A 9,819-nucleotide genomic window follows, 5' to 3' on the forward strand; every position below is an offset into this window, starting at 1 on the left:
TCTAAGGCAGGGAGGATATTCTCTCTAGTTTAGTATAGCCTCTTCCTTTGAGAAGCAGACCTTTCATGCTTGCCACCACACACATATACCAAGTGGCCATCTATTTTGGATTTAAGGGAAGGACTCTTACTTAAGGACAGTTCCCCTGGCCTAGCATCATAGTGACTGAAATTCTACCATGTGTAATTCATTCTTTTGGGTTAAAAGTTGCCCTTTTCTTGACTCATTTTCTAAAATATAAAAAAATCTCACTACTAGAGGTAATACATTAAACTAATTCAATCTATGTAATGAATCACTTATTGAATCCACTTTCTAAGCAGAGTAGAAAACAAGAGCAACATGTATGGAAAAGGGTGGGGAAGTAGACACTAGGGTGTAGATAAAGCTCTCAAATGGAACGTGAGAAGATGTAGAAGACAAACTCTATTAATTTTACAACTTCGGTTTCTTCTTTGAAGAAGAACAAGAAAGATTATTTTTCTTTCCTGTTTCCTTGAAAGAAAACAAGCTACCTATTCTTAGAAAGACCAGGTTGATGCCAGAAGACTCTCCTTCTCCCCAATTACACATATTTGCTCTCCTTTCCTGCCACATGCAAACCAAGCCAAATGAAATGCATTCTGAGAGTGTAAATCTTGGAAGTAAATCCTGGTTCAGCTTAAAGCAGTGACATCAGCCTAATAAACAGCTGGCAAAGCCACTACAGCCAGGGCAGATGTTAAGGAGAAGAAGGTTTTCTGTGAGCTGAATAGGAGACTCCAGTGTGAGAGGGAGAAAGAAATGTCTGTACATTTTCCCTTTGGGAAACCAATCCCTCTCTACAGTGATTTCCTAAATCTGTCTGCGGCATTAACGGATTCATTGCTGATGAAAAGCTTCAGTGTGCCAGCAACATTCTGGATGTACATGCTGTTCCAAAATCTTCCTTTCTCTGATGAAAACAGCCTATGATTCCTTGGCCAAAGAAATGAGTCTACATTTAGGATCCAACTAGACTAGGCTCCCCCCAAGGCATGGACCCAACAATTCATTTCTTTTATTGTGACTTAATAACAATGGCTAGCATTTGTCTGTGTGCTAAGACCTTGGGTAAGTCACTTAACCTCTCTGAGCTTCAGGTTCCATGTATGTAAAGCTGGCAAAATAATATTTTCACTTTCTAACTTCCTAGGGTTGTTACAGGCAAAGTGCTTTATAGACTTTTTAGACTTCAGTGTTATAGAAATGTGAAAAATTAGTATATTAAATTAGTATGTTAGTATATATTTAAGCTTTTCCATCATTGCTATCCCTACCTCAGAGACCTAGAGAGGCAATGTGGTATGATGTGGAGAGTACCGGCTTTGGAGTCAGGTGAAACATAGATTCTAATCCTGCTTCTAGCACTTATTATCCCTGACTTTAGGTTAGTTACTAACCTCTCTGAACCTTGTTGGACATTATAACATCTAAAGTACAGAGTTGTTGTGAAGACCATATGGTATATAAATCCCTTATAAACCTTAGGGAGCTATGTGAATGCCCATTATTTAAAGCAGTGAAGTGACTTGCCCAAGATCATTCAGTTCCACATCAAGGCAAGACTCAAATCCAGTCCTTCTTAGTCTCACTCAATCCCTGATACAGGATCTGCTTTCAGACGCAGATCCATAGAATGTCAGAGCTGGAAATGACCTTTAGAAATCATTTTGCCCAACCCCTTCAATTTATAAAGGAGGAAGTTAAGGATCAGATAGGGGAAGGGACTTTCCCTTATGCTACCCAATCTATGTTATTGACTGAAAGACAGGCGAACAAAATGGGACCCTTGAGTTTTAATCTTCTTGGAGTTAGTCACTCAAGAAATCCAAGCCCAGTTTAACCAGACTCGCCTGCCCTGGCCATCTGTTGAACATCCATATGGATCAAGAGTGACCTTTTCCTGCCTCTGATAGTACTTTCCCACATGTTGATGACCACGTTAGATTGGCTGGTCTTTAATCAGGCGGGAGCTCAGAGAGAGGCTTTCATCAGCACCCTACATTATTTTGTCTTCCTTTGGTTTGCAACATGTGTGGCTGGTTAGTCCAGATAGAGCTCAGTGCTATTGAGGTTCCAACCCATGGGGACTACCTCAGTCCACCCTAAAGCCACACTGCATGGAGAGCATGCCAGGACTGTGGCTCTATTTGGGGGAAGCTGGGGCTAACAAATGTGTGCATAGTTCCTGGCAAACTTATCCCAACCAACAAGATAACAACTCAAAAGGACACTTAAAATTTACCAAGGCTAGACAAAAGAGACTGAACCTAGATCTGCTTCACTAAGTTAGGCATTTATCCATTCATCAAACATTTGCTCAGCCTCTACCAGGTATGACCTCGGCTTGATGGCATATAGTTTTCCAGAATAAAAGAAAGGGATAAAAGAAATATAAGAAATAAAATGAACATAAGAAATAAGTAAGAAATATAAGAAACAAGAGAGTAGGATGAACCTACTCTCCTTTTTCTATCCCTAGGGAGCTCCCAGTGACCTGCTCTCACTTTTTCTCCCCACGCTCTCTGAATCTTGTATATTCCTCGTCAGCCTATATCTCCTAGAAAAAGATTTATTCCTATACCAAGAAGATAGTTGATGTGTAAAGATGTTTCTCAATCAAGTCAGGGATTCTTGGAGTTCTGGGAAGAATATCGGGTAGCTCATTGGCTTCCTGGTAAGAACTAACCAGTTCCTATTATTCTCTAATTACCACTAGAGCAGGGATTCTTAACACTTTTTGTGTCATGGAACATGTCACAAATCTGACATGTTCACAGAGATCTGACAAAGGCAATGGACCTCTTCTCAGAATGATGTTTTTTAATGTATAAATATATTACCTAGATTACAAAAGAAACCAGTTATATCAAATACAGTTATAAAAAATGTGTTAAGTTCATAAACCCTAGATTTATATATATATAAATTGTATATAGAGATTCATAGCCCCTCCTGTAGAGTCCTCCTAACTTAAAGCTTCTTAAAATTAAGGACTGCCTTCAAAATATTCAACTGAATTGTTCTCATATTCCCTACAGAGCCTAGCATAGGGTTGGACACACTTCCGGTGCTTAGCATGTACGCATGGATTTGTATTTGATTCCTCTGCTCTGTGCTTAGATGGCCCCTTTCCCAGTCCAAAGCAGGAGGCTACAAATGGGTAATTGGCTTTGTAAAGAAAGAGGTGGTGGAAGTTGTCCACATGGGAAAGAAAGCAAGGACTAAAAGCAGAAATTAGGGGAGGGCTTTAATGTCTTCCTGGGACTACATTGAGTGATTTTTGTTCTCAGAAAGGATTCACAGAGGACCTTTTCACTGATAACATGGGTAAACATTTCATCACTTTGACAACTGGGACTTAAATTAGAATATAAGGACAGCCCACACCCACATTATTTAAAAACCACTCCCAACAAACAAACAAAAACTCCCTTTATCCTATTTGGCCAAAGACCTGGGGTGACACCTTAGAGTTTTGGGGACCCTAGATTATTAATGTACTCACTCAGTAATAACGATCGGCTGCCCTTGGGAGACATTTGTTAATATTTTATTCCATGTAAACATCTGGATCTAATTTAGTAAGTGGAGGGGAAAGAGGAGAGAGAGAGAGAGAGAGAGAGAGAGAGAGAGAGAGAGAGAGAGAGAGAGAGAGAGAGAGAGAGAGAGAGAGAGAGAGAGAGAGAGAGGACAGAGGAAAGGAGGGAAGGAGGGAACACTGGCATTTGTCCAATTCCTGGCAATTAGTGTCTGGTGGTTTGAGAGCTCTATTCACATCAGTCCCAGAGATAAAGTTACTGTGAATTAAGCTCACAAAGATTCAGCACAGACCATGGTGCTCCCCCAACCCTCCAGCCTTCTGCTCAACATCACAAAGAAGATGGGAAATAAAATAATCATTCCCTCATGATCAATCCTGTGTCCTGGAATTAGTACTCAAATGTTGTGCAGATTCATTGCTTCTCACTTGTCAATGAAGTAACAGTAGTATCTTAAGCCCTTAATGTCTTCATTCTCAAAGGGTACCTTCCCTATGTGTTCTCAATTTGTGGACCTGTATCACTGTAGAATAGAAAGACAGTTTGATTTGGACATTGGAGGGCATGGGTTCTAACTCTAGCTTTTCCTACTTACTATCTATATGACCTTAGAGAAATCCCTTTAATTCTCTAGATTTTAGTCTCCTTATCTATCCTGTGCCTTAGATGCTTAAAGTATAGAGTGCTGGGCCAGAAGTTAGGAAGTTTAAATCCAGTCTCACTTACTAGCTATGTGACCCTGGGCAAGTCACTTAATCTCAGTTTCCTCAACTATAAAACAAGGACAATTAAAAACTTATCTCATAAGGTCCTTGTTATGATCAACTGAGATAATATTTGTAAAAAGCACTTAGCACAGTGTCTGGCCCAAAGTAGGTATTATGGAAATGCTTATGTTCTTCCTTTCCCCTTTAGAGATAACACTAAATCTGTCTTGGCATTCTTCTTTGACTGGATTCAGAAATTATATAGAAGAGTTTTCCCAGCAGATTTTATTGTAGTTTCTGTCCTCCTCTCAGAATGCAGAGTTTATTTAATCTCAGATGACAGGGAATTTAAAGGGCAACTAGTCCTACCTCTATGGCCTTGCTGAATGCACAAATCATTTCTCTGACACTCCAGAAAAATACTTGACCAATTTCTACTCTCTACCAGTGGTATGGAATTCATTACTTCCCAAGACAGCCTATTCCACTGTTGGTTAGAAAATGGTTTCTTTTTATTTATTTGTAGGCAAAACAGCAATCTTGTTTGTGGGAATGTAGGTCAAAAAGTAACTTGCTTTACTGTTCCTTCAGTCTTTTACAAAGGCTCCCAGGGTGGTGAATGGTATTATGGGAGTGGAAAGAAACTGAAAGGAATTTTTTCACTTTAAATAAAAAATGGGACAGAACTCAATGTCATCTTAGATCCAATTACCCGAGACAGATTTTAAATGTTCTATCTAGCTAACTAAGTATAGTTTCCTGATATCTGCATCATAAAAGAGCTAAAGATAAACCCTGGGGCTATACACCCCAGTTGACAAGCTCCTCCCACTACAGGAAGACAATGTAGCACAACTAAAAGGGCAGAAGACAAAGCTGAAGGCAGAAATGCCCAGTAGGGAGCAGAACTGGAACACCATGAGAGAATGCTGGTGGACTTGCAGCATGAGAGGTATGAATTACTGTAGGTCATGCATGTGCCCCTCTGTTTGTATGTGCCCTCCTCCATTGGTGGTATGGCAACCTGTGGAGAGTACAACTATATCTTTCTTGTCTCTTAATTTTTCTTAGTGTTTAATTAAATGGCTTTTGCTTTAAACTAATTTGTTCTCTAGTCAAGGAAACACATCTGTGGAAGTCATACTTATACTAGCTTTTCTGGGGTCTTATAAGTGAAGGGAGCTCCCAGTGTAACATTAAGCTAAAATCTGCTTCCCATCAATTCTATCAGTTGGTCCTAGTTCTTGCCTCAAAGAGCTACATAGAAAGTCAAAGATATTTTGGAAGGCAAAGAGATGCTGGATGAGGCAGTAGAAAGAATGCTGGATTTTCAACCTGAAAAACCAGATTTTGCATCCCAGTTTTGTCCATATGATCTTTTTTCTTCTTAAATACGTTTTACTGATGCCTTTTTTTTAAAAAACCACATTCATTTCCAAATATATTCCTCCTACAGACTATTGATACCTTATTTCTTACATCACAGTCATTTCCATATATGTACCAATTGTAACAAAGAAATGCAAAACCAACTAAATTAACACTTGTGGCAGTGAAACAAATTGTAACCATAATCCTCCTCCTCTCTACTGAATGGACTGAGATACTTCTTCACTTTTCTTCCAGGGGCCAAGAGTGGTCATAATGATTACTCAGCATTCTGGATTTATTTTCATTTTCTTCTCATTTTCATTATTGTATTCATTGTGTTGTGAAAAAAATCTGTCCAATCTGCAATAAAAACCACTGAGGCAGAACTCTGAACCAATAACCAATTATCAAGGGGACCTGGTCCCCTTTAATGAATGGGACCTCAGATCTTCCTTACAATCTAAGATCCCCTCTTATTCCCCAGAACAGATTTTATAATCTTCAGGTCCTGGATAGTCCATATGATATACCACAAAATACAAATTCTTATTGGTGGTCTTGAGACAACCGGCAGGCAGAACAAGCAGGAGTTGGGCAACCATTCAGTAAGCAGAATCCCACCCGAAGTTGGACAATTGAGGGAAATGAGGAAGGGTCAAGGGGCTCCTAAAATAACTTGGGGACATTCCATGGGGTGGGGGTGGGAGTCATAAGAGGGACAAGATAAGGGTCATCTCTGCTTATAGGATGGGCACACCAATCACTGACTGAGGGCTCATGAGATGGGCAAAATGGAATGCTTATCTCCCCAAGTTGAGTGAGGGTGGAGGTCTGGAGGTTGGGATGATCCCTTTCCTCATGTTGGCCACATGGGTGGAAATCCTTTAGCTCAAACATTTTTGTGGTTCAGCAAATACACTCATGGTTCTTAGTGTACAGTCTTGAACCTGCTTCTTATGACTTAACAAGTCTGATATAACAAAGAGTACTTTAGCCTAATGTGAATATGATATGGAGAAACTATATGATCAAACATGATTGACTACATATTGAATATGGGTATATTGAACCATCACATATGTAATCACACTAAATTAAATAACACTGATTGGAAATAAATTAGGGGTAGATCATAAACTAGGGATAGATCATAAATCAATCAATTAATAATTTATTTATTTTTTTACAGTATGTTATTCTCCCAGTTCTGCTTTCATTCCACGATCCCTCTTATTACAATATAATGCTCTGGGAGAAAACTCTTTCAGACTCCTAGGAGAAGAGCTACCCTTAACAAAATTGGGATGTCTCCAGGATCTTAGCACTATCAGATCTTTGAGTTGTCATGGATTGATTATATAATTAAATGGGCCACAGTTTGTTCAGCCATTCCCTATCTCCAGTGACTTTTGCAGATTCAGCACTCACCTGGCCTGGGATCTTTATATTTCTGGGACTAATCTTACTTAATAAAATGTTTTTGCTTTTGGAAAAATTCTTCTAAGTAGAAGGGTAGTGAGACTTTTTTTTTTAATGGTGGGTATTTACAACTAAAGACTCAGGACCTACTAAGCTCTGGGTCCAAGAAAGAGGTCAAAGTCTTTAAAAAATTTTAAACCCATAATTTTCTGTCTTAGTGACAACTCTAGGACAGAAGGGCAAGGGCTTAAGTGACTTGCCCAGGGTCATCAGGACTTCCGTGGCAATCTTGTGAAGCTAGGAAGTACCCAAAGCTAGATTTGTAATTCAGGACCTCCTGACTTCAGTCCTGGCATTCTATCCACTGAGCCACCTAGATGCTCCCAAAACAAGTCTTCCCATCCCCCCTCCCCCAGTTACATGTAGAAACAGTTTTTGACAATTGTTTTCTGACATTTTAGGATTCCTAAAATCAAGCCTTAAAATATTTGAGGTACATTATCAAGTGAGATTTTGTGCCTACATCAAGTTTTCTTAACCTTTAAATATATATATATATATCATCAATCCCCTTGACAGTCTTGTAAAGTTCATAGACCCCCTTCTCAGAATAATGTTTTTAAATGAATAAAATAAAACATGTAGAAGTACAAATGAAGCCCATTATATTGCAAAAAAAAATTTTTTTCCCATTCAAGTTCATGGACCCCTTGAAATCTAATCATAAGTCCTTTATGATAAGTCCCTTATACTAAGTATATGGCCTAAATTATAGGCAGCTAGGTGGTACAGGAGTGAGTGGGATCTGAAGTCATAGTGAACTGAGTTCAAAATCAGCCTCAGGCATTTATTAGCTAGCTGTGTGATCCTGGCTAAGTCATTTAACCTCTATCTGCCTCAATTTTTTTCATAAGTAAAATGGGGATGATAATAATAGCACCTACCTTTCAAGGTTGTTGTGAAGGTAGAATAAGATATTTGTAAATATCTTTGAAAGCCTTAAAGAACTCTATAAATGCTAGCCACCATTATTACATCAGATTGTTGTTTATTCATTCCAGTTGTGTCCGAATCTTTGTGACCTCATATGGGGTTATCTTGGCAAAAACATTGGAGTGGTTTGCCATTTCCTTCTCCAGCTCTTTTTACAGATGGGAAAACTGAGACAGACAGGGTTAAGTGACTTGCCCAGGGTTATACAACTAGGAAGCATCTGAGGTCACATTTGAACTCAGGAAGATGAATCTTCCTGATCTTCTTGACTCCAAGTCCAGCACTCTATCCACTGCACCATCTAGCTGCCCATATGAAAAAACTATTACATCAGAACCTGAAAGTGTTAACTGATTCTATATCTCTTCCATGAAATGCAAGCTAATGAGCAAACATACTTTTGTGGAAATTGAGGCAGATTTCATTTACTTCTGACCACCCATCGAAGTAGAACAACTTGCTTGAAAGAAATATGATTAATTTGGTAATAGAAACATCAGCAAGCCCTTGAACCATTAATTTGGTAATCATTTTGCCTGAAGTGCTACATGTCTTCCTGGAAGTGTTTGCTATTTCAGGAGCCCTACTTTAAAGCAGTTGAGAATTCATCTTTTCCCTATTCCAACTGACGTCAGATGCATTAGCATTATCACTTAAGATTTGCTGGGGGCCTACCAGTTCTTCAAAGCCCCAGAAACCTGTGGTCTCCTAATGAAATTCGGGTGCATCGCAGGTTTGTTCATTAGATTAAAAAGAAGGTGAAAAAAAAATTCAACTTCTCAAAACAAAGAGTGAGAGAAAAATCTCTCTTGGTGCCTATTTGTTTCTAGTGTATCATTTTACTTGAACATTAAAAAATGCTTAGCCGATAAGGAAAATTGTCCAATTGCTTAGCAACCAGCAGCATGGAGACAATTATAGCTACAGAGAAGCAGGAGAGTAAACACTGATTTAGAGGGAGCTGCAGCAAATATAATTATCTGGTGTTTGTGTGCTCTGGGGTTTTGCTCTGTCTTGACGTTTTGTGGTTAACCCTCTGTGAACTTATCTACACTCTCCATATCTTGGGGAGAACGCAGGCCATTATCTGGATCATTCAAGACTAAAAGATTTTTTGTTGTTGGAAACATCAACCTACTGTAATTTAGGAGAAAAGTGTTATGATTTTTTGTCTAACAATCTCAATTTCTCTTCTTCACTTGTAGACCCTGTCTGAGAAGGAGAAGAGTAAGAAATGATGTTTGCTGATAGCTGGGGAAACTAAAGCACCAGTTGTATCTGCCTAACAGTGACAACTAAATAAAAACCAGAAAACAATGCAGATATTTACAAATATTGTAGCCAGATAATTGTTGCTTATTGACTAACTATCTAATCTGAATATGAATATTTGCTCTTGAGTAGAAATGACTGAAGAGTCACCACAACTTACCCAAAGGCATTAGCTAGGGGGTACATTGGACAGGGTTCTCGAGTTGGAGTCAAAAGACCCAAGTTCAAATCCTATCTCCAACACTTACTGTGTGATCATAGGCAAGTTCTTTCCCATGTTTCTGTTTGCCTCAGTTTCCCCACCTGTAAAATGATCATAAAAATAGCACCCACCTCCAAGGGTTGTTGGGAGAATAAATAGCTAATTTGTATGACAACCATAAGAGTGCTTTTCAAACCTTAAAATACTAAAAAAAAAAAAAAAAAGTGCTAGCATTATTAGATTGTGAATAGAATTGACAAATCAAACCACTTAGAATACTATATTCTCAAAA

General features: G+C 38.8%; 1 long non-coding RNA gene across 1 annotated transcript in view; it reads left to right on the forward strand.

Moving 5' to 3' along the window:
* LOC123235308 overlaps positions 1-9,362 on the forward strand; it is a 28,542-nt gene extending 19,180 nt beyond the window's left edge. Inside the window, exons 2-3 of the long non-coding RNA XR_006505380.1 lie at positions 5,108-5,222; positions 9,259-9,362. This is a non-coding gene — a long non-coding RNA (uncharacterized LOC123235308). The remainder of the gene's footprint in view (positions 1-5,107; positions 5,223-9,258) is intronic.
* The last annotated feature ends 457 nt before the right edge of the window (positions 9,363-9,819 follow it).

The sequence above is a fragment of the Gracilinanus agilis genome, chromosome 2 (assembly GCF_016433145.1).
Source record: "Gracilinanus agilis isolate LMUSP501 chromosome 2, AgileGrace, whole genome shotgun sequence".
In the NCBI taxonomy this organism is placed as follows: Eukaryota; Metazoa; Chordata; class Mammalia; order Didelphimorphia; family Didelphidae; genus Gracilinanus; species Gracilinanus agilis.